The sequence below is a fragment of the Python bivittatus genome, unplaced genomic scaffold, assembly GCF_059951505.1.
Source record: "Python bivittatus isolate LINGU-HERP-01145 unplaced genomic scaffold, Pbiv_v1 ctg000080_np1212, whole genome shotgun sequence".
In the NCBI taxonomy this organism is placed as follows: domain Eukaryota; kingdom Metazoa; phylum Chordata; class Lepidosauria; order Squamata; family Pythonidae; genus Python; species Python bivittatus.
In genome coordinates, this window is record NW_028277035.1 from 80,280,277 (window position 1) to 80,301,856 (window position 21,580).

At 37.2% G+C, this 21,580-nt stretch overlaps 1 long non-coding RNA gene across 2 annotated transcripts in view; it reads right to left on the bottom strand.

The window, feature by feature from the left end:
• LOC148216746 (uncharacterized) overlaps nucleotides 1–21,580 on the bottom strand; it is an 88,563-nt gene that overhangs the window by 62,611 nt on the left and 4,372 nt on the right. The window contains exons 2-3 of one of the 2 annotated variants that reach the window (XR_015794966.1): nucleotides 13,011–13,465; nucleotides 9,047–9,247 (exon numbers count right to left, since the gene is read on the bottom strand). This is a non-coding gene — a long non-coding RNA (uncharacterized LOC148216746). Of the gene's footprint in view, nucleotides 1–1,844; nucleotides 9,248–13,010; nucleotides 13,466–21,580 lie in introns of those variants that run through there. The other variant, XR_015794965.1, reaches the window with a different exon arrangement.

Sequence of the window (21,580 nt, forward strand, 5' to 3'; positions counted from 1 at the left end):
TGGACCCAGATACTTAACACATGTGCTCATTTTCAAACAAAAATGAATACAATTAGAAGTCTGGTCCACTTGTTCTCTGCTGATGATAGATGATCTGTCCTTGGGTCCCAGCTGTAAGAGCAAAGCATTACTTTTCTCATGAGCTTATCTGAGTAATTTTATGGTAACATAGATTATGAAATAGTTAGTGACGAATAGATGGCCATAAGGCTAAAAGCTCTCTGGGCCTCTATATACATTCCACGTTTCACAAGTCATTTTCTGGGTTAGAGAGAAGAATTACAGTTTTTTCCCTCCACTTAACTGAGTACCATTTTTCTGAAAAAGACTCCTGGGTCATGATCCCTAGTACACATGTTTTCAAATCTTTACCATTGCTGTATATGACGGGTGACCTCAGACCAGTCACTTTGTCTCACCCTTAGACTGGAAAGTCAGAAAATATCTACCTGCAAATTCACACTAGACCAGCATGGTAGATTATGATCCATAACCTTCAACAAAGAGGCTTTCATCTTGCAGTGAATTGATTTGGATGATAATAATAATAATTAATAATAATACCTTTTAATTGGGAAGCCTGATGTGCATAAAAACATCAGATGTATTCAAATAAAGTTTTGCTAGATTCTCCAAGGATTGCTTGTTTTGTGTGTGTGTGTGTGTGTCTATGTGTATGTATGTGTACACACACACACACACACAATAAGAATGGAAAAAGGAAATTGCTGAAAAAGCAGAAATGCAGTGAAAAATGTCCCTAAGTAATAATAATTCTTTCTCTGTAAAATTGTTCCTCAATAGGTTTTAAATCCTGCATATTGTTAAAACATTTATCCATGCCACTGAAATCAATATTTCTCTTTACATTACAGTAATGTTGATACAGTATTTATATAACACTTTAAAGCGGGAGTGGCAAAAATGCTTCAGATTCTCTTCCTTTACTCCACTCATAATTCTTAAAACATAACTCTTGATGCCATATCATTTCCATATCATTTCCAATTGCAGCCTGTAGACTGAAATTTTCTGTATTTAAAATCAGTGATTAATCATACACTCACATAGACACATATCTCCCACCTTTCAGGATTACTAAAAAATCACAAATGTATTGCAAGAATAAAAGCCATATATCCCCAAGAATATAGATAAGGAAAAATAAATAATTGCATAATGGAATCAAATACAGATTAAGGAACCTAGGAATATAAAAGGTTTTTGTATGATGGTGAAAAGATTCTAGAACAGCATTCCTACCAATTGTACCAGATTAGCTGGTATGATCATAGTTTGGGGGAGGAGTTATCACAGAAGGAAAACCTGGTCCAGGAAATCTCAGATTGATTGAATGGAGCGATGGAATGTACATACTATGCTTGCCTGTCTCTTTTCTCCAAGGACATACCATATCTTGCCTGATCAACCCAACCCCATTGCTAACCCACTGCAGTCTAAACTAGAAAGTCTGAAGATGGCATGAGAAACAGCCAGGAGCAGTAGGAGAGACAAGCAGCTTAGGCTGCAGTATGGAATTGCCTACCGTCTGAATTCAAGAGATGAGTCGATTCATTTCCAGCTAAACTATAGTGAATTTTAAACTGTAATAAAGCCCCCCCCCCCCTCAGTTTGGGAAATGTAAAATGCAGCACATTGTCACTTACTTGGTTTATTGCTAAATAAATTTAAGTCCTGAAGGTATAGCATGTGAGTATACTGTATGGCAGTGTTGTCCAAACTTGGCCACTTTAAGATGAGTGGACTTCAACTCCCAGAATTCCCCAGCCAGCATGGCTGGCTGGGGAATTCTGGGAGTTGAAGTCCACTCATCTTAAAGTGGCCAAGTTTGGACAACACTGCTGTATGGCATTGAACCATCAGCTGAGGACTGCTGCTATTCTCCCCTCAAAGTGTCTTTTTACGGTAACGTAAACTTCCATGTTCCTCCAGGTCACAGGGGCAGGTTCGCTCTGCAAAAGGGGCATTATTGTACCTTCCCTCCACAGCAATGCACTGGGCAGGTAATGTTAAATAGATAATTTGCTGATATGAAAAGGTTTCCTATCTATATTCCATGTGTTTCTTAGATGTCCTTTCTACAGCAACCTGCACTCTACACTTACAACTCTGCTTATTAATAGTAGTCTGAGTAGTCCTGAGGACAACTTCATTTGCTTCTTAGTGTTGGTCAGGTACCTGAACATCTCTAGGAGAGTTGAAACATTTCTTTCAGCTGCCATTGCTTTTTCTTTAACTTTTTGGACCCCCACTAATATACACATCAGCTTTTTAAAATGGCTTTCACCTTTCATGTTTTTAGTCCTGTTACATTTCACTAAGAATCAACCCTAACAAAGTAAGCATTTTAGTTTTGTATTCACAAAGTAGTGTTACAATCCTACTAATTCATTTTAAGACTTAGATTCCTTGATGTTTTATTTTCTGCACTTGTAGCATTATTGTGAATTATTTTATTTATATCTATCGGTTTTAGAAAATGTCTGAATTTTTAATTTGAACTTTGTGACCTCTTAAATCATTGCACATAATGCTGGTCAGTGACAGTAAAAATGTTAACTAATAATAATAAAAGATAACGTAGGGAAGACCTGTTAGAATGTTTCCACACACATCATTCTATAGCCCATTTATACAGACTCAAAGTCAAGGCCACTAATACAATCTACGAAAGACAAGTTATCTTATTTTCCAAAGAATTCGTTGTGTCTATAGCCTACAATATAGCAGCACTGAAAGTCTATTTCCAACAGTGTCTGTAGAGAGCAAGGACATATGATTAAAAGATATTCCTTCATACTTCTGCTATGATATTCTTCCGTACTAGAATGATGAAGACCTGACCACAGGAGAATTGTTCACATGTACCTTCAGTAGTACATGGACCAGGCTTAAAACCTAGTGCAATAATTTGGACTCATCAGTTATGAATCTAAACCTCACTGATTTTATAGAAGTCAACCTATAACCGAATTCTCACTCACCAGCACCTTACCCCACAATTTATTTAATTACAGTTTACTAAACAAATCAAAATTGGCCAATTGAAGCCATGAACTATAAAATCAATCACATTATTCCATCACTCCTTATATGAACCCAGCCTATCTCTGGGCTCTTTGGACCATTATATTAGAGTATTTTTAATACAATTTGACCTAAACATGCCCAACCTGGAGCTCTCCAAAAGTTTGGGATTGCAATTCACAGAATTGGTTGTGCAAACTGGCATTCCTGGAAGTTGAATAAGACTGGTTTGAATATAGAAATATGTTGATCTCCCAATAATTAATCCAATCTGAAATAGCAGGAAGGATCTGGATTTTAGACCCACATAAATGAAGTTTTCCTCTCTTTGGGACTACACAGTGTGATGTTTGCACAAATATTATATCCAGAGCTGTTTGTGAGTAGAAACAGACCCTTCATGATAGGGAAGTTATTTGCTGAGTATGTATTTAGGGTTATGGCTTTGTTCTTTCAGATGTTGTATATCTATTCACTTAGGCTAGGGTTTTTCTGCAGGCTCAAGGTCTCTCGTCTGCAAAGATTCATGGCACAGAACCATATGAGACTAGTCTGCAAATCATCCAAACTGCCAATAAAAGTAATTCAAATAGTCAAATACAATACCACCCAGGAACTGGGGGCAACAGCAGGGTCTAATCTATAGTACCATTCCATAGTTGATGGCTCTTTATGTAAGCACAGAAATATGTTGATCAAGCCTGGTAACAAGAACAAAACAAACAAAAAATAAGCATTTATTTGACCTTTTTCTGTTAAAGTTGGAACACTTCTAAAGAAGAAAAAGCAAATGGCCTTTGCTACTACTACAGTATGGAACTACTCCTATTGACGACAATGAAACAACTCCATAAGTGTCTCAATGCAGTCCTGCTGCACAGAATAATGCTGTACTCTTAACAACAGATTTTAAGGGAGCAGACTGTTCTTTGGAGAAATTACTTCCTTATGTTGCATGTATCCTTTATAAAAAACATAATTGGGTAAAAGGTAATTAAGACTGCAATGTACTTACTAGGATTAAGCAAGAAGCTTACCTCTGAGTAAACAGTTTGCTGTAAAAAAGGCATCCCCTTAAGAGCCTTATGACGGTCAGCTTTTTTTCTTCTTTTCTTTGATCTTTCCTGTGTTTATTGTATTTTCTTTTCAAAAAGTGGAATTATGTGAGGATGATGAAATCAGTCAATTGTAATTACGTACTTGATTAGACATTCTAGTAAGTACCATTTGCAGTTAATATCTAACACTGGAGCTTGTTTGGAGTAGTGTTCAACTTGAGGTTTTTAAGAGCTAAAATTGGTACTTAACAAAACAGGCCAAAAATTGTTATCTAAGTTCTCTTGAGATAATTGCATGATTATTACTCAAGGAAAGGCAGTCACCCCCCACCTAATATCTCCACTGTCTTGGCATATGACCAGCACAGGTCTATTGACTGGGCATAATGGGAGCTACAGTCTGCCAGATCTAAAGGAAATACCCTTTTTTCAGTCACTGCAGATGTTGTGGGAAAACTGGTTTTTGTTCTGGTGCTTACATGGTAACGTCTTGCACATACAAACTCTCTCTGTGTATATGTGCCTTCAAGTCAGGGCTGATTCTTGGCAACTGCCAGGACAAGTCCCTGCAGTTTTCTTGGCAAGTGGCTTGCCATTGCCTCCTTCCTAGGGCTGAGAGAGAGTGACTGGTCCAAGGTCACCCAGCCGGCTTTCATGCCTAAGGCGGGACTAGAACTCACAGTCTCCCAGTTTTTAGCCTGATGCCTCAATCATTACACCAAACTGGCTCTCCACAAACTCTGTAGCTGACATAAATATAAAGTAACATGCAATTTTTTATTTACCTACAGTATTCACATATTTATTATATCTATAATCCTCCTCTTCTTGAAGGAGTTTAAGGTGGCACTCATGATGCTTCATAACAATCCTGAAAGACAGTATTTGACTGGCATAAAATGACCTGCCAATTTTTTCAGCTGAAAGGTGAACCCAATTTCCCCAATCTGAATCTAACTGCTATATGGCCCCCAGGCTCTGCATATATTGTGACAGACATGTTTACAACTGACTAGTACTTGCAATATGATCATGATCATGAACCATACATTGCTCATTCATTTACATTTCATTCAGGGAGTATTTAAGCCAGTGGCTTTCATGTTTTTTTTTTAAATTTAAGTATACATATCCTTTATGGATTATGTGGAAAAAAAATGAACTTGTGATTTATGGGTTTGATGATTAGAAAGGGTAGAATATGGAAAGAAGGGAGCCATGATATAACTACAGAGAGAGAGAGGATAAAATATAAATGCATTTATAACTGATGTAAAGAAGATCAGAAGCCGCTTCTTTATATCTTTTTTTCTTTTTTTCAGTCTTTTCTAATTTATTTCTTACTTATTTACTTATTTACTTATCACTTTTCTTTTCTCTTCTTTACATTTGTATAGTTTTTACTCTGTAAAACATTTCTTCAATAAAAATTAATATATATAGAAAATAAGTATACATATTTAGACCAGGGATAAGCTTCTACAATTGAATGGGTTGTATGCACAAGCTATACAAAACTGATGAACACTTACCCTTTCCACCCAGATCTAAGTTATATGTTAATTATTTAGCTATTTTGTGGTGCTATACCACACCTCTGCCATTTTTAATTTTGTGGTGATTGTTTTTAAAAAGACAGTTTAAAAGACTTCTGCCATTATGCTGTCGATGTTGAATCTGGACCTGTGTAACATAAACAATAAAACCAAATACAAGGTCACTAGAAGATGCCCTAATCTCTAGACAAGGTGCCAAATTTTTTGCACTTCTTTTAGAGCCTGAACATTGGTTATCTGTCTGTCCCATCTCTCTTGGCTTTTCTTCTTTGGTCAGATGTGGTTTTTCAACCATCTTCAATCACAGGAAGTTTCTTCCAATTTGCCTTCTCTTCCCTCTCTGCTCTGATTTTTCACAGATCAGCCTATTTCACAGTGCCTTACAGAAAAGAGGCAATATCTGAGCAGAGGGGCATCATCTGAGACCACAGAGTCCCAATAACCAGCCCCCTGTCAAAAGTGTAATTTTTAATGAGGTTAAAACAAAATACATTCAAATGTATGGAGTTATATTAATGGTATTACTTTAATTTAATGTTTATCTTGGCCCCATGTAATTGTGGGACTACAGCAACCCTTCCCAGCTGCCTCTCAACAGGCAACAGCCACCCTTATGCATTGCAGTTCCAAAATGGATGGAAATGCTTTATTTTCTTAAAGACTGCTTTCACCAATGTCAGCCCTCCAAAATCTGGAGTCTTCCACTTGGATTGGACTAATCTCCCATAACCTCCAATGGATGTGTTGCCTGGGAATTGTGGAAACTGTAGTCCAACTCCTCTGGATAGTCCAGACTGATCTTGAGCCAAAACAGAGAGCACAGGAACAACTGTTTTTCAGGAAAAATGGGCCCAACAGACTGAAGTAATTTTAAAAATGGATTGGTCTCTTTGCAATTCCCAGGATTTATTTTAACTTGCTTGGACATGTATGTATTACATTAGCTACTAATGAGGTTTACAAATATTGGACTTGCAGGGTAGTGTTAGCTCGCGGCTGTTAAGCTTGTTGAGCAACATCCTGTCATTCATCCAAGAACCACATCTAGTTTGCCAGCGTGCTCCTCAAACGCTGTCTACTCTTTTGTACATGTGGATAGGAAAAGGCAAACCAGTTACCACCTTGGGTTCTTGCTATCATTGTACCACTTTCATTTTTTTCTTCTATTCATTTCACTCGGTTGACTCTGGTATGCTTTTGTGATTTTGTGATATATAAGTTCTGGCTAATGCTTTATGTGTGTCTGTTAGAAAGAATGAGGCTTCATAAATGGTTTAAAAATGTGAATGTGAGAGAGAAAGAGATCAATTTCTAGACAGAGATTATGGTCAATCATGACTAGCTACAAAGTCCAACGTCTCTTGCAGAGATGAAGTCCAGTAGTTCAGGTGGCCAAGTAGGAGGAGGAAATTAGCTCACAGCAAATTGTAATCTTCTTAATACTGTTGTGCTAATAAATTCCCCTTCATTTTCTCCTGCCAGTTTATCAGTCAGTTTGATTAAATGAATTTTGGAGAAACTCTCGTGGACGGAGCTATGGAATTCTTCCATTATTTTAGTCACAAGGGCAAGGGAAATGTGTGAATGGCCTGTCTTTCACTAAATAATCATCTCTCCATCAGATTGCTACCTCTCTGACTCTCCACTCTTCAATTAAATAGTAAGTGAAGACATGATAAAAAAAAAAAAAAAAAACCTCCTCCTCTAATAGAGCCTTTTCAGATTGGGAAGGCAAAGAGGTTTCAGAGTGATAAAGACATATAATGAAAAAGAGCAACACGAGCAGTAGCAGCTCTCTGCCACTTCCAACAATATTCCCTCCCCAATTCCCTAAACATTCAAAAGGAATTCTCAGGCACTCAGGAAATAAGATAGAGAAGCAGAAGCCTCTTTTGAAGGGGAAGAAAATGTTTGAGAACGTGCAGGACAGATTTCAGTAACAGCTTATTATGCCCAAAGACATATTAAAGGTGCAGGAACTCTTTTGATATTTCTAAGCCTGGTTTCCTGGTTTACAAAGCAGAAGGCTAACTGGTTAGACATCTAGGCACCTTTTTCTCTGGTGAGAAGCAAAACTCTCTCTCTATAGCTGAAAATAAGCAGTTTTCCAACAGCTGGAAAGTAGATCCATTTCTTCTCATGCCCACTTATGAAGTTCAGATGCCCTTAGCTCCAGTGAAATCATTTGGAGCTATACAGGGTTCTGAATATTTTAAATTCATCCACATGAGTCCTTACTTCTTCCCGATTATCCTTTGTATTAGTATTAGCAGTAGCAGCAAAGAATAGTATCAACAAAATAAGAAAGCCATTAAGTAATTGAAAAGATAATTGGCATTTTTTTAAAAAAAGTATGTAGGAATCTTCCACAAATCAATAGAGAAGTACCTCACATATATTCCTTGGGAAAAGAATTCCAAAAAGATTGCAGAAGAGACCATGTTCCTGGTATTCATCAGCCTGGTAACTCTTGGTGAAAGTAAGACCAGAGAAGATTGATTTGAATGCAAGATAAACTTCAGATAAACTGGTCTAGAGCTTTAAACCCCAATCACCTTAAATTGAGCTGGAAATGAGTAGGCAGCCAATTATAAGGAGTGCAAAATGCCTATAAAGTAATTAGAGTGTTTTGCTCTTGCAAGTAATCTGCGGCTGCTTTCTGCTTGAATTGGACTTTCCAGACCACCTTTAATTCCATGTTATGCACCTCTGGGATCTTGGCCATCAAGTTAGCATCTTGGTCATAAGGAGACCTGGGAAATATAGTTTTTAAGCTGCCTAGACTTTAAGTTGTCACGGGCAGGACTCATTGCTTAGTACTGGCGCCATCTTATTTCCACTGGTAGGGAAAAATTCTAATTTTGGGCCCCAGGAGCCGAAGACTCCTGATTATTTGTATTTGTGATTTAGAAGGCATATGATTTCCCATCATCATAAACACAGGAGTTCTTGCTCTTTTCTAAAGCAGCTATTTTTAAAAAACAAAACACAATCCCTTGCAAACATGGAAAGGAGTATCACACAAATTCAACCAATAATTACTTCCTCCATATAAGGTGAAGGGATGTTGAGACTGAGAAATAATGGCTTATAAGCAATCAATTTAGCAATAATTTATGACTTCTATATTGCAGACTGCGATGGAAAGAGAATAGCATACAATGCCTTACTCTGCATTTAGCCAAGGTTCATAAAGAAAGCCAGTGACATTTGACAGATCTAGGAAGAAAAAGTGTACCCTGATAAAATTGCCAATGAGGCAAGCATAGTTAAATAACATAGTTAAGGCAAAAGCTCTCTTATAAAGAAGATAGCTGGAATTGACTGATTGATTGACTGATCATATGAAGTCAGTGTCAACTCTTAGAGACAACATAAATAGACCTTCTCTGGGGTATCTGTCCTCAGTGTGATCCTTCAGGTCTTCCAACAGAATACCCATCATGGCTGTAACTGAGAGCATCCACCTTGTTGCTGGTCATCCTCTTCTTCACTTTCCTTCCACTTTCAGAGAATTATAGACTTCTCAAGAGACAGCCTGAATTAGGGCCGTGTATAACTCACAGTACTTTTCTGGTTGAAGTTCTGTAATATCAGAACAGAAAGAGAATGTTATCTCAGCAATGAACTGGTCAGATCATATTTTATTCATTTAAGAAAGTAGTCTGGCCTCACCCTGGTCAGTGTTTTCCACAATTACCTGAAAGGCTTGAAGGCAAGGGTGTAGAGGTGGTAAGTCCACAAGTAGAAGGTAGTGTTTAGGCTGAAGAACTATACAAAACTGAAATATAGTGCAGCATTGTTGCTCATATTAATTGCTGGTGGGAGGAGAGGCTGAGTAAGGGAAATTGTTACCACAGTAAAATACAAGCCAGTGTTGTTTTTCCCACTATGGGAGGAAGTCAGACTGAGAAGGTAGTTTTTCATAATGTACAATGAAGTCCAGTGTTATTATATACTTAGAAAAATCTAAGAAACTGTACAGCACTTTATTAGATATTTGCATAGCTAATAGATGCTACATAGGGGAAATTATATCATCCGTATATCACTCCATTTCCATAGGCATAGGCATTAGATAACTTTCTTGCAGTGGCTGTCTCAATTTTTCAACAATATCTGCCTCATACAATACAAATCTTGGGTTGCGATAAAGATAATTTCACTTTATTGTCACTTTTGTTGTTCCCACCAACCCACTCCTAATTCATACCTGGTTCTTAATTAAATATAAGTAAGATATACTCCATTAATTTCTAAATAATTGGGTTACTACCATGTAAAAATGTAAAATCAAATAGGGTATTAAGCACCATGTAATTTTTAAGTAGTTTTATCTGACTTTTATACTAAGGACTCAGGAGTTCTTGAATGGTATTTCCTGTGTTATCTGGGAAATTGGAAAACCGTAATTTCCGAGCTACATTTTCCTTTTTATTCATGTTCTTACAGACCCATGGCGTGATAGAAGTGCTTCGTTGAATTAGGAATCAGAAAATAACTTTTGAGGGAAAAGCAGCAATGTTCATTGTAGTGCAGCACTGATCATTGCAAGCTGGACAAATTCATATTTCTCTGAGCCAATTAGTTACAAACTTTGGCAGCTTCAGTACATCTTTCTAATACTACATAAGCTCATCTAAATGGTTGCTATTTTAAGTACCATAAACCAAAACCATTTGAGGAGTAATGTAAGTTGAATTGGATTTTCCAAAAGCCTAGACCAAAATGGATGGATGGATGGATGGATGGATGGATGGATGGATGGATGGATTTATTTATTGATTGATTGATTGATTGATTGATTGATTTATTTATTTATTTATTTGATTTATAAAGCTGCCCATCTCATTTTTTACTTGATTCTAGTGGGTAAGTTTTTTTAAAATAACTTTATTAAGTTTCAGTAAGGAGTAAAATATAAAAAGATCAATGAGAAAAAAGAAGAAGAAAATATAGCAAAAGAAAAAAAGTAGAGAAAGGAAATTTGATGGTTCCAGATAATAAAAATATATTAGACATGATGTCAGATTTTAACTGAATAGCATATTTGTTATTTTTTAAATCTTTCATCCCATATTTATGGGAAATTTCTTTCTCTTTTCTCATAATTTACAATTCTTTTCCCTTTAAAATTAAAAAATGGAAAGATTTAGAAATATCTACAGCTGAAGAATAACTTCCAACTTTCTTTGGTACAGGTATAAATATAAAATACATTTACCTCTTACTCAAATATTTAAAAAGTTACAGAATAAATCTATATCAACAAAAATATTAAAAAGATTAATACAAAGTATTTCTATAGTTGCAAAATAAATCGGTCATTAAATCCCAAAATCAAAATTTCATTTTTTTGAGTGTGAAGTAAAATTCCATTAATTTCATTATCCATTCTTCAGCTGTAGATATTTCTAAATCTTTCCATTTTTTAATTTTAAAGGGAAAAGAATTGTAAATTATGAGAAAAGAGAAAGAAATTTCCCATAAATATGGGATGAAAGATTTAAAAAATAACAAATATGCTATTCAGTTAAAATCTGACATCATGTCTAATATATTTTTATTATCTGGAACCATCAAATTTGCATTTGGTGGGCATGATTTCCACATTTCTCTTCGATTTTATTTGGACCACTGCAGGAGCACCATTGTCAGAATCCACCTTCAAGCTAACATACCAAAGGGAAGCAAAATAGTTCTTTTTGCATTGAGAATATTCCTTTCATTTAAATTCCTGGCAATCTTGAGGATGCCAGAAGGAGTGAGTTGATTGGACCTTTTCAGCTGGACTGAGAGCCTATGCATTTGGGAACAAAGTGCGCCCCACAAAGGAAAACTGAACTGTTGCCAACTGTGCCTTGAAGAATGCCTTATTGTCAAAGATTCTGCATCCTGTCAGAAATATATCAAAAAGTCATGGTGCAACTGTTTGTCTTTCAGTGCTATTGTGAAAAAGAACGCTACTATGGTCACAAAGCTCGACTTCCATCAATTCCATACTGATCATTTCTCAGCTTGCTGTCCCCGTGTCTAAACTGATTTCAATGGCCTTTGCCTCACTGACACCGAAGCATTCATCCTGCAAGGAAGGACAGGGAAAAGGTGTGCCTTTGAGATGTTTCCTCTATGAAGAAATGTTGTTCATTCCATGGGTATGTGTGTGGCAGAACTCTCCAAAAATTGCCATGAGATATTTTGGACAAGAACACTATACAATGTAGGGTTCTAATAAAAGTAATATAAGGAATACAAGGAATATAAGGAATACAAGTAGTCCTTGACTTATGACCATAATTGGGACCAGAACTTCTGTCACTAAACAATGCGGTCATTAAGTGAGTAGCACCTGATTTTACAACCTTTTTTGCTGTGGTCATTAAGTGAATCACTATGGTTGTTAAGTGAATCTGGCTTCCCCCATTGACTTTGTTTGTTGGAAGCCCCCTGGGAAGGTCACAAATGGTGATCTTGTGACCCTGGGGCGTTGCAACCATCGTTGCAGTTGCCAAGCACCCAAATTTTGATCACATGACCATGGGGTCACTGCCACAGTCATAAGTCACTTTTTTCAGTGCCATCGTAACTTCAAACGGTCGTTAAACAAATGGTTTTAAGTCGAGGTCTATCTGTATTTCAATCTTCTAACCTCTCTTTAGAGCCTGCCTAACCTGAGGACTTTTTCTAATTGTCAGGGTCAAGCTTCTGTTTCATCTGTTGACAGGTGTACATTACATGTATCAAGCATTTTTAGGGGTGGTAGTTAAAATCTGGAATAAAGTTTCTTCATTGGTATGTCTGGCCTATTGCTCTTTATTTTTAAACTGGCAGCAAAGACAATTATATTCAGCAAGCCTACTTGTTCTTATTACAATCTGGATTGCTCTTGTTCTTGCGTTTTATATTATTTTTACTTTTAAATTGTTCGTTTGTTATGTTCTCGTTTTATGCGTTTCTGTAAACTTCCTTGACCATATTTTTTAAAAAGGTTGAGCAGAAATGTTAAAATGCATAAATAATAAATAGCAGGTTTGTTCTTGAAAATATATTTTGAGGGAGTGATATGTGAATGATATTTTCAATAACCGATTTGCTTGGTTGCGTTTGGGTATAATACTTAAGTTTTGTTTTTAACAAATATACACATGATTTGTTTTTTAACACAATAACATTACTGACAGATTAAATAAACTAAAATGTCCTAGCAATTAACTTTAGAAAAGTTATGCTAGCCCATCAAATGCTTCCCTGTTGAAGGAAACTTCATAATTATTTTTATATTTCCCTCACAACAGAGATTAGGAGTTGACTAACAGGATAAAATCAAATGAACATAAAGTGTATTCACCTCAAATTAATACCAAATATATTCTTTAATGGAAACTGCTTTTGTTGTTGTTGTTCAGTCGTTAAGTCGTGTCCGACTCTTTGTGATCCCATGAACCATATTGCGCCAGGCCTTCTTGTCCTTCACTGCCTCCCTGAGTTTGCTCAGTTTCATGCTCGTTGCTTCAGTGATGCTATCTAACCATCTCATCCTCTGCCATCCCCTTCTCCTTTTGCCTTCAATCTTTCCCAGCATCAGGGTCTTTTCCAAAGAGTCCTCTCTTCGCATTAGGTGACCAAAGTATCTGAGCTTGAGCTTCATTATCAGTCCTTCCAATGAGCAATCAGGGTTGAGGAAACTGCTTAAACTGGTATAAGGTAGCAGGTACATTGCCACCAAATTCAGTTCTGGGTCTTCTACTCCTTATCATTTTATTAGTGTCTTAGATGAAGAGGTGGAGGGAAAGCTTATCCAATCTGCAGATGACACAAAATTGGGTGGGATAACTAATGCTCAGGAAGACAGAAACGTAATTCAAATTGGTCTTTATAGGGGTAGGCTACAGGATCATCACAATATAAGCTGTGCTTCTTTCATATATGTGTGCAATATCACATTGTACTAAAGCAGTATTTCTCAATCGTGGCAACTTTAAGATTTGTGGACTTCAACTCCCAGAATTCTAGGAATTGAAGTCCACAGATCTTAAAGTTGTCAAGGCTGAGAAACACTGTACTAAACGGATGGGATTGCATCACATGACACTGCATTTGCCACCTACCCCCATCCCTCCTGCAGACACAGCTGTTAACAGCTTACAGAAATGGGCTGAAAATAACAAAATGGAATTTAACAATAAGAAATGTGGATTTTTTCACTTAGGTAACAATTAAATGCACAGGTATAGGTCTCGAAAAGTTGACTTAATAATAGTGCTTTTCCTCAAGTACTTGGACTAGTATTTGACTGCAAATTGAATATGACTCAGAAGTGTGATGAGTGGCAAAGAGGGAAAGTACAATTTTCGGCTGCATTAACAGAAGTACTGTACAGTTTCTAATTCAAGGGAAGTTCTAGTTCTTTAATCTGTATTAGCTTGTCTCCACTCTGAGTACTCTGTGCTGTGCTGCTGTTCTGGGGATCATGTTTTAAAAAGTATTCAGACACACAATAATAGGTAAAGAAAAGAGAAACAAAATTATTAAGGGGCTAAAAATATGAAAAGAGAAAGCGCTGTATATGTATAGCCTTGGGAAGACTGAGTGGGGAAAATTGATGGTATTCTTCAAGTCCTTGAAAGGATGTCACACAGAAGGAGACCTATTCTCTATCATTCCAGAATACAAAACATGGATTTCAGTTATAGAAGGACAGACTTCAGTGGAATGTTAAAAAAAAAAAAAAAAACCCTCTAATATTAAGACCAGTTCAACAGTACAGCTAGCTACTCAGGAGAGGCAGAGGTCTCCCATTCACTGGACGAGTTCAGCAAGAGACAAGACAGCCATCTGTTGCAAATGCTTTAACTTGGATTCCAGCACGGAGCAGGGGTTCGACCCTAAATGACCCCTTCCAATTCTGTACTTTGAAGCAAGAGAAGCTATAGCCCAGGTATAGGTTATAATTGCTTTGTTGTCTAAAGATTTTATTTTGATGTCAATAAATACTTTATGCAGGAGCTTATAAAAGAAAGAATTCTGAAGCTTTGCTTCAACCACAGTTAGCTCTCATTATGTAGATGCATGTTTTGGTTTGGCTTTAGGAGCCAAAAAAAATGAAATGAAATGAAATAATGTTTTGCACCAGTTAGCACTCTCTCATCATTTGGAAGTATTTTTTAGTTTGGGCAGCATAATGAAAATATATCTCTATACACATACCTAAGAATACTATAACAGAATGTTAAATGTATATGTATGTATTTCTGTGTCACACTTGGAAAAAAATAAGTTTTTTTCCCTGCATTGGTGGGACATAGATTATCTAATAGAGTAACTGGTTGGATTTAATGTTAACAAGCTTAAGAACTGCTGGTAAACTCTAAAGCCATTGAATTACAACTCCCATTATCCCCAGCCAGTATAACTAACTTGATTACCCTGACTGGCTGGGCACTGTGAGATCTGAGTCCAGTACAACTGGATTACAAGTATGTTAGCACTGTTTCACAATTATATCAATATTCCTCAGGTGTGGATTTCAACTCCCCCCCTCTGCCCAGCTAGGGAATTCTGGGAGCTGAAATCCACTAATCTTAAAGTTGCCATGTTTGAAAAACATTAGTTTAGAGCTAGAAGGGTTTTTTGTCTATTCAAGTAACTGTAAATATTGAACAAAAGTATGATAGTTACTCTATATAAACAGTATAAAGATAAGCATGTGTGTGGCAGGCATAAATAGAATCTGACTTCCATCTTCTCTGCAAATTAATAGTAATTTTTTTCTGTATATTTACTCGTCAGATAAAGCTGAACATTAGAAAAGTAGTGAAGACTACAAACTATGGAACCAGCTATTCTAACACAGTGTTAAATACAAGGTTCTAGGAATGATGGAGCTGAAATGCAGATTTACTAGTGAGACACACTTATCATTTCCTTCTGAATAAAGCTCTGGTAAAGTATAACTTCATTATTCAAAAATGATTTGGATATAACCTTTTTACTTAATGTAAACAGTAAAATATATGCATAGTGCCATGGATTATGAAGAGTGCATAAACATTTGAATGGCTGAGTTTTCCTGCATTAAACTAAGAAACAACATTTGGAAAAGGATCAAATCATACATACCCAGTGATGAACAGCCTCACTATTTAAATGAATATTCATAACTCATAACCGACAAGGCCAAGTGCATATGTTTGCTATTTAATTTGAGTACCTTCTGTACTAATTTAAATAATAAAGTGTGACTTTGCTATCAATGCAGCTGTGTCATGATGGCAGTTTCCTATGCAGATGTGACAATTAGCTAGTATGACTAAACTTTATTAGATACAAATCTAATCAACTTTATTAGGTACAAATCTTATACAAATATTGGATGCTCTTTGCCCAGTTCTGCTTTAGCTGTGTCAGGACCCTCTTTTAAGATTCTATTCCTTAAGATATGTACAGGAAGAAACACACACATATGTTAGTGCTAATATACCCATAAGCTTTTCTCAAGTGCTGGTGGAAAAGATTTTTAACTTTTAAAAGGCAGGTGTTTTGACAGGGCATCTATGCTTTTAACAAGTAGAAAGGTAAAAGGTGAAGCTGTATCAGAATGTTAGGAAAAATAAACTTAAAATTTTAACTAGTGGAACAGTTAAGGATACAAAAGGATACTGCTACCAAAGAGTCAACAATCCTTAGCGATCTATAGCAAAGTTATATAAGTTTGCATGCACACGTGTGCGCACACACACACACAGATGCATCCCTGTCCTTTCTGAATTTCTGCAGACGTCTCTCATGAATCTCAGCCAGCTATATATTCCAGGGAGTGAAGTCCTTGAAATTCATACTGGATAATTTCTAGCCAGTCTCCAATATTTCAATATGAGCATGTGGTAGATTAAACATAGCATAATTTCAGGTGTGGTTATGAGAAAGAGATTGCTTTGGTTACCATGGTAAACGATCCACTTTGCAAACTAGTAAGGGGAGTGTGTTCCTTTCGATTTTGCTGGACTTCTCAGACATTTTTCATTCAATTAACCATGACATCTTAATTGGGATAGGTCTTGGCAGCATTATTTTGTGGTGGGTCTGCTCCTTCTTGGACAAGTGGTTTCAAGAGATGGTGCTGAGGTATTCTTGTTGGTTAACAGTCTTCATTTTATTGTCTTTTAATACTGTTAGGAAATATTCTGTATTTTGGATGTTCAATGCCATTAGTAGGCTAATGATCTCTAACTTTAACTCTGCATCTCCATCTTCCAAGGAAGATGTTGAAATCCTAAATCAGTGTCCAGTGCTGTTAATGTAGTGAAGCTTAATCCAGAAAAGACAATGGTACTTTTGGACAGTCACAAGGAAATAGGAAATAGGGTTAGGGATACAATCTATGCTGGAAAGTTATACTCTACCTGAAGATTCCTAGCCTCAGGCCTGAACCTACACAGTATGTTGAAGGTACATCTGTCCACATAGCATTAATGTGCCTGTCCTTTATAATGTTAGTTATTTGGCTAGGTGATACATATTTTGATTACAACCTATGTGGACAATTGTAATACTCTCCACCACGGGGAGTCCCTAAAATGGTTTAGAAGTTCAGTTGGTTCAAACTGTTGATTGAGGTTGGCTAAAAGGATAATATGAGTTCCATGTTAAAACTACCTCACTAACTACTGATACGTTTTAGGCACAATTCAATGTGCTGGTTATGACGTATGATGTTCTTCGCAACTTGAAACCATATCCCAAGGAATCTGCCTAGGTGTTAAGATCTTTAGGAAAATACTCTCTTTCAGTCTTGCCATCATCAAGGCACAGCTGCTGGAAACATGAGAGAACCTACTCAGTGGCTACTCTCTACTCTAAGAGGAGGTAAAGCTAACTCCTTCTCTATGATCCTTATATTGCCAGGGGGGAAAATAAGCAATTTTTTCACATGTAGTCAAGGATTGGTTGATGAAGATAGTATTTTTCAAGTTATGGTTGTTGTTTTATGGTATATCTTAATGTGTTTTAATGTATGCTTTTAGTTGTACTGTACTGTATTGTTTAAATTTTTTCTTGTTAGCTGCCTTGAGCACCATCTGTTGGTGAAAATATAGGATATAAATCCTATAAACAAAACATTAAAACTCAGCTTTTCAGGAAAAAAAATGCTAAATAATTATTGGGACATTTTTGGTAATATTATAAAAGCTTGAAATTATTATACAGTGCCATAACAGAATTAAATTTGACATTTTAGAATCATAGATATTAGTTGGAGATATTAAACCTATGCTTAAAGCTGTAATCTAAAACAAATCAACAAGTTCTGCTTAAATCAATTGATTTTTTTTTTTTACAAAACAGGATTTTTTTGTAAAAATCTGTCAGCAACTCTGTGACTGAAATAAATGGACTTTAAAAGTATTTAATTTTAGTGGCTTAAACTTTAGATCCACATGTGCTATGGAGTCTAGATGAAAGACCAGAATTGCACTCTGCAACTTGCTTCTTATTAACACTAGAATCTATTCTGTACAATTATATAGTGTATAATTGCTTTCTATGACCTGCAATTGTAGTACAACGGCCTCTACAATTCAGTGTTTCTGACTGCCCAGAACAAATACTATGGATGTCAAATTGGATATGGAGAGGCTCTGTGCAAACCAATAGGCCAGACAATGCAGTAAAGTGGTAAGGTGTTGGGCAAAGATAGGGCAAATCATCTCACACAGAAAGCTCACTGGGTGTTGTTGAATCAGTCCCTCATCTCAGTGCAACCAACCTTACAAGATTATTGTTGGGTGCATAAAATTGCAGAAGAGAGGAAAGGTGGGATAACAATCAGGAGAATAAAGAAAGCACTGAACAGCAGAGCTTGCTATGACTACCATATGTCTACCCTCCATTTTTATTTCATGACATGCTTTGAATATCTGGAAAAAAGACATGGGGTACCTAGAATAGTAACCTTTATTGTAGCATAAGCTTTTATAGCTGGAGTCCATTTGTTCTAGTAAACACATGCATTACATTTTAAGGTGAGATAAGATTGTTTACTGATTTGCTGCAGAAGACAATGACTGGCTTCAGATATATGTAATTATTTTGTGGCCCAGGCCCTGATTGCCCAGTATGCTAAAGTGGGCCAGTAGTGAGGTTAGCATATTGTGCAAACGCCATAATTCAATCAGCAGTGAAGCAAGAGAAGGTTAGTTTTAATAATAGAGAGCCCCAGGTTTAGGTGAGTATATTAAGTTACCCTCATCTGATAAGCTGCATTATATGAATCCTATATTCCAGTCAAATGTGAGGTACTTTCCAAATCCTGCCAGTCAGTCCTCTTAAGAAAAAAGAGTGTATTTACACAAGACATTTAACCCATTTCCAAATTAACCCATGTTCTGGATTTCCATAATACGGTGATCCAGTGGTCTCAGTTCATATAGCAGGTAACTAAGCCATTAAAAAACTAACCAAAATTAATACTAAGTAAGCTGTGCAAAAATGCAGGAGTTAAGTTTGTACCTAACCAGCTAAAGGTGTTCTATGAACACAGACACTGAATTGAAGATACAGGCAGCTATGAAGTCCAGCTTTTCCATCTTAGGCTTCACTGCAAAAACTTGACAGCATAATCACAATTACAACCCAAACACTGATTGGCTGTAGCACCAAAGCCAGGCCTACTGCTGCCTGCTGAGCCAACAGTGAACCAAATGGAGTTGTAAAGATATTTCCTGATGCAAGGATTCATGAGATACCAAGCACTTCCTGGAGAAAGCGAAACATTGCTGTGTTGCCTGAACCATCAGTTAGAACAGTGTTTCTCAACCTTGGCAACTTGAAGATGTGTGAAGCTGCTGGCTGGGGAACTCTGAGAAGTTGAAGTCCACACATCTTCAAGCTGCCAAGGTTGAGAAACACTGGGTTAGAAGACTTAGCCAGATTAGTTGGTTCACTGACTGAAGCCTGTTGTGCAAACAGCACTGGTGTAACAACAGAGATGATTAGATTAAAATGAGAGTTTTAAAAAGTGCTTGAGTTCAAAACATGATTTTTGGCAAGTTGCTTTCATTCTAACCACCTCAAGGACTTTTCTGAAGAAAACTGAAAGTACTTCCCATGGGTACACCATAGAAAAGGTCCAAATAAAATGAATAACATTTAAGGCCCGTTTAAGAGTTTATTTTTAATTCTAGTGCTATCCTGAAATTATGTGAACTAGATGAGAACAGAGAACCAGTTTGGTGTAGTGGTTAAGGCACCAGGCTAGAACCCAGGAGATCATGATTTCTAGTCCTGCCTTAGACACAAAGCCAGATGGGTGACCCTGGGCCAGTCCCTCTCTCTCGGCCCTAGAAAGAAGGCAAGGGCAAACCACTTCTGAAATCATGCCAAGAAAACTGTAGGACTTGTCCAGACAGTCACCAGGAGTCAACAGTGACTCAAAGGCACCAAAAGGAAAAAAAAAAAAAGATGAGAATAGCATATTTACTAAATCCTGTATAATTCCGTATCACTCTGTGGCCTTTCCCCACAGCTGAGCTGAAGAGTTATCCTCCTGTTCTTTGAGCTGGTAGAAAACTGTACCAGCATTAAATTTGCTTCCCTAATTGTCAGCCCTTGTGCTGCCTGTATTGGTGCGGATCCCAGTCACCTCAGGTGCCTCCAAGGTGATGGGAACAATTATTAAATTTTCCACACCTTCACGTTACCCATGGGCAGTGTCAGATAAAGGGGCAAATATTACTTTAACACCAGTACAGATAAAGACAGCTTAAGGCTGCCTTGCTCAAAGGTTGAAGATGAGATGCATCATGAAACATAGCAGAAAAAAGGTGTTGTCCAGGCACGTTTGTACCATGGTTATTTGCAAATGAAGAGAGGCCTGTAGTTACTTCATTGTAACTTTAATTCAGCAGAGACGGATGTCATCATTTTAATGTTTACACTGCTGGTATTTGTTATATGAATTGTTATGGTTAACCAAGGGCTCATTCTACTTACTGTGGCACAAAAACACCTCAATAAGCATTTTTTAAGAGCGCTCTACCCATGACATCGCTTCTGTCTCATCCCTAACCTACTGCAGAGGGACCCTGAATAGTCTTTAGTTTGTTGGCTATTATAGTGCTTTTTCCCTTCTTCTCCAGACACAAAACTCGCAGTATAGACAATCAATGTCTTGTTAAGAATGCTGGCAGTGGCATGATCAGGACTGGGATCTGCCCAACTCCTACTGGCTATTGAAGTCTGCTGTGGGTACATTCCTCCCCATCCAGTCACCAGGCACAGACCATGCTCTGCAGGCCTTTGGGCTGAGCCTGCAAGGGAGACCGGAGGGGGCACTTCTGCAGGGGTGTCTGCCAGGCTACCTGGGTAGAGGCGCCTACATGTACACAGGTCTAAACATCTTCTGGAAGACCAGTAGGACTGTTTTTTAAATATGCATACAGCAGTCTGTCAAAAGAACAATTGACCTGTTAAAAAAAGGGACCACTGGTAAATTTAAACCAGGGAAGAGATGCGTTGCCGGCTTTGTTCCACATTCATACATTAAAAGTTTTTTGATCATACTGATGAACATGTGGGGTGTTCTCATCCTGGCTTTATGGTTGTTTATTGGAAGCAGGGGTAATGCTATTGGTTATCCCAACCCTGTTTTCCAAGTGTTGCTGATCGTGGCCTTCATCTTTCTATGTGATTACTTCACATTTCAAGAGTGAAATTCGCTTTTTTACATGGGAGTATTGATCTTCCAGAAAATCAATCTCTGTAAGTGTGTGTGTAACCTTGGTTTAGAGGTCGATGGGGGTACAGGAGAGGCACAGAGGGAAGAAGCTCTGATGTGCCCAGATGTATGTTCCCAATTATTTTCTAGCCATCCGTGTTTATCTGCCCAGTATATTCACTTGCATTGATTCCAGCATGCTA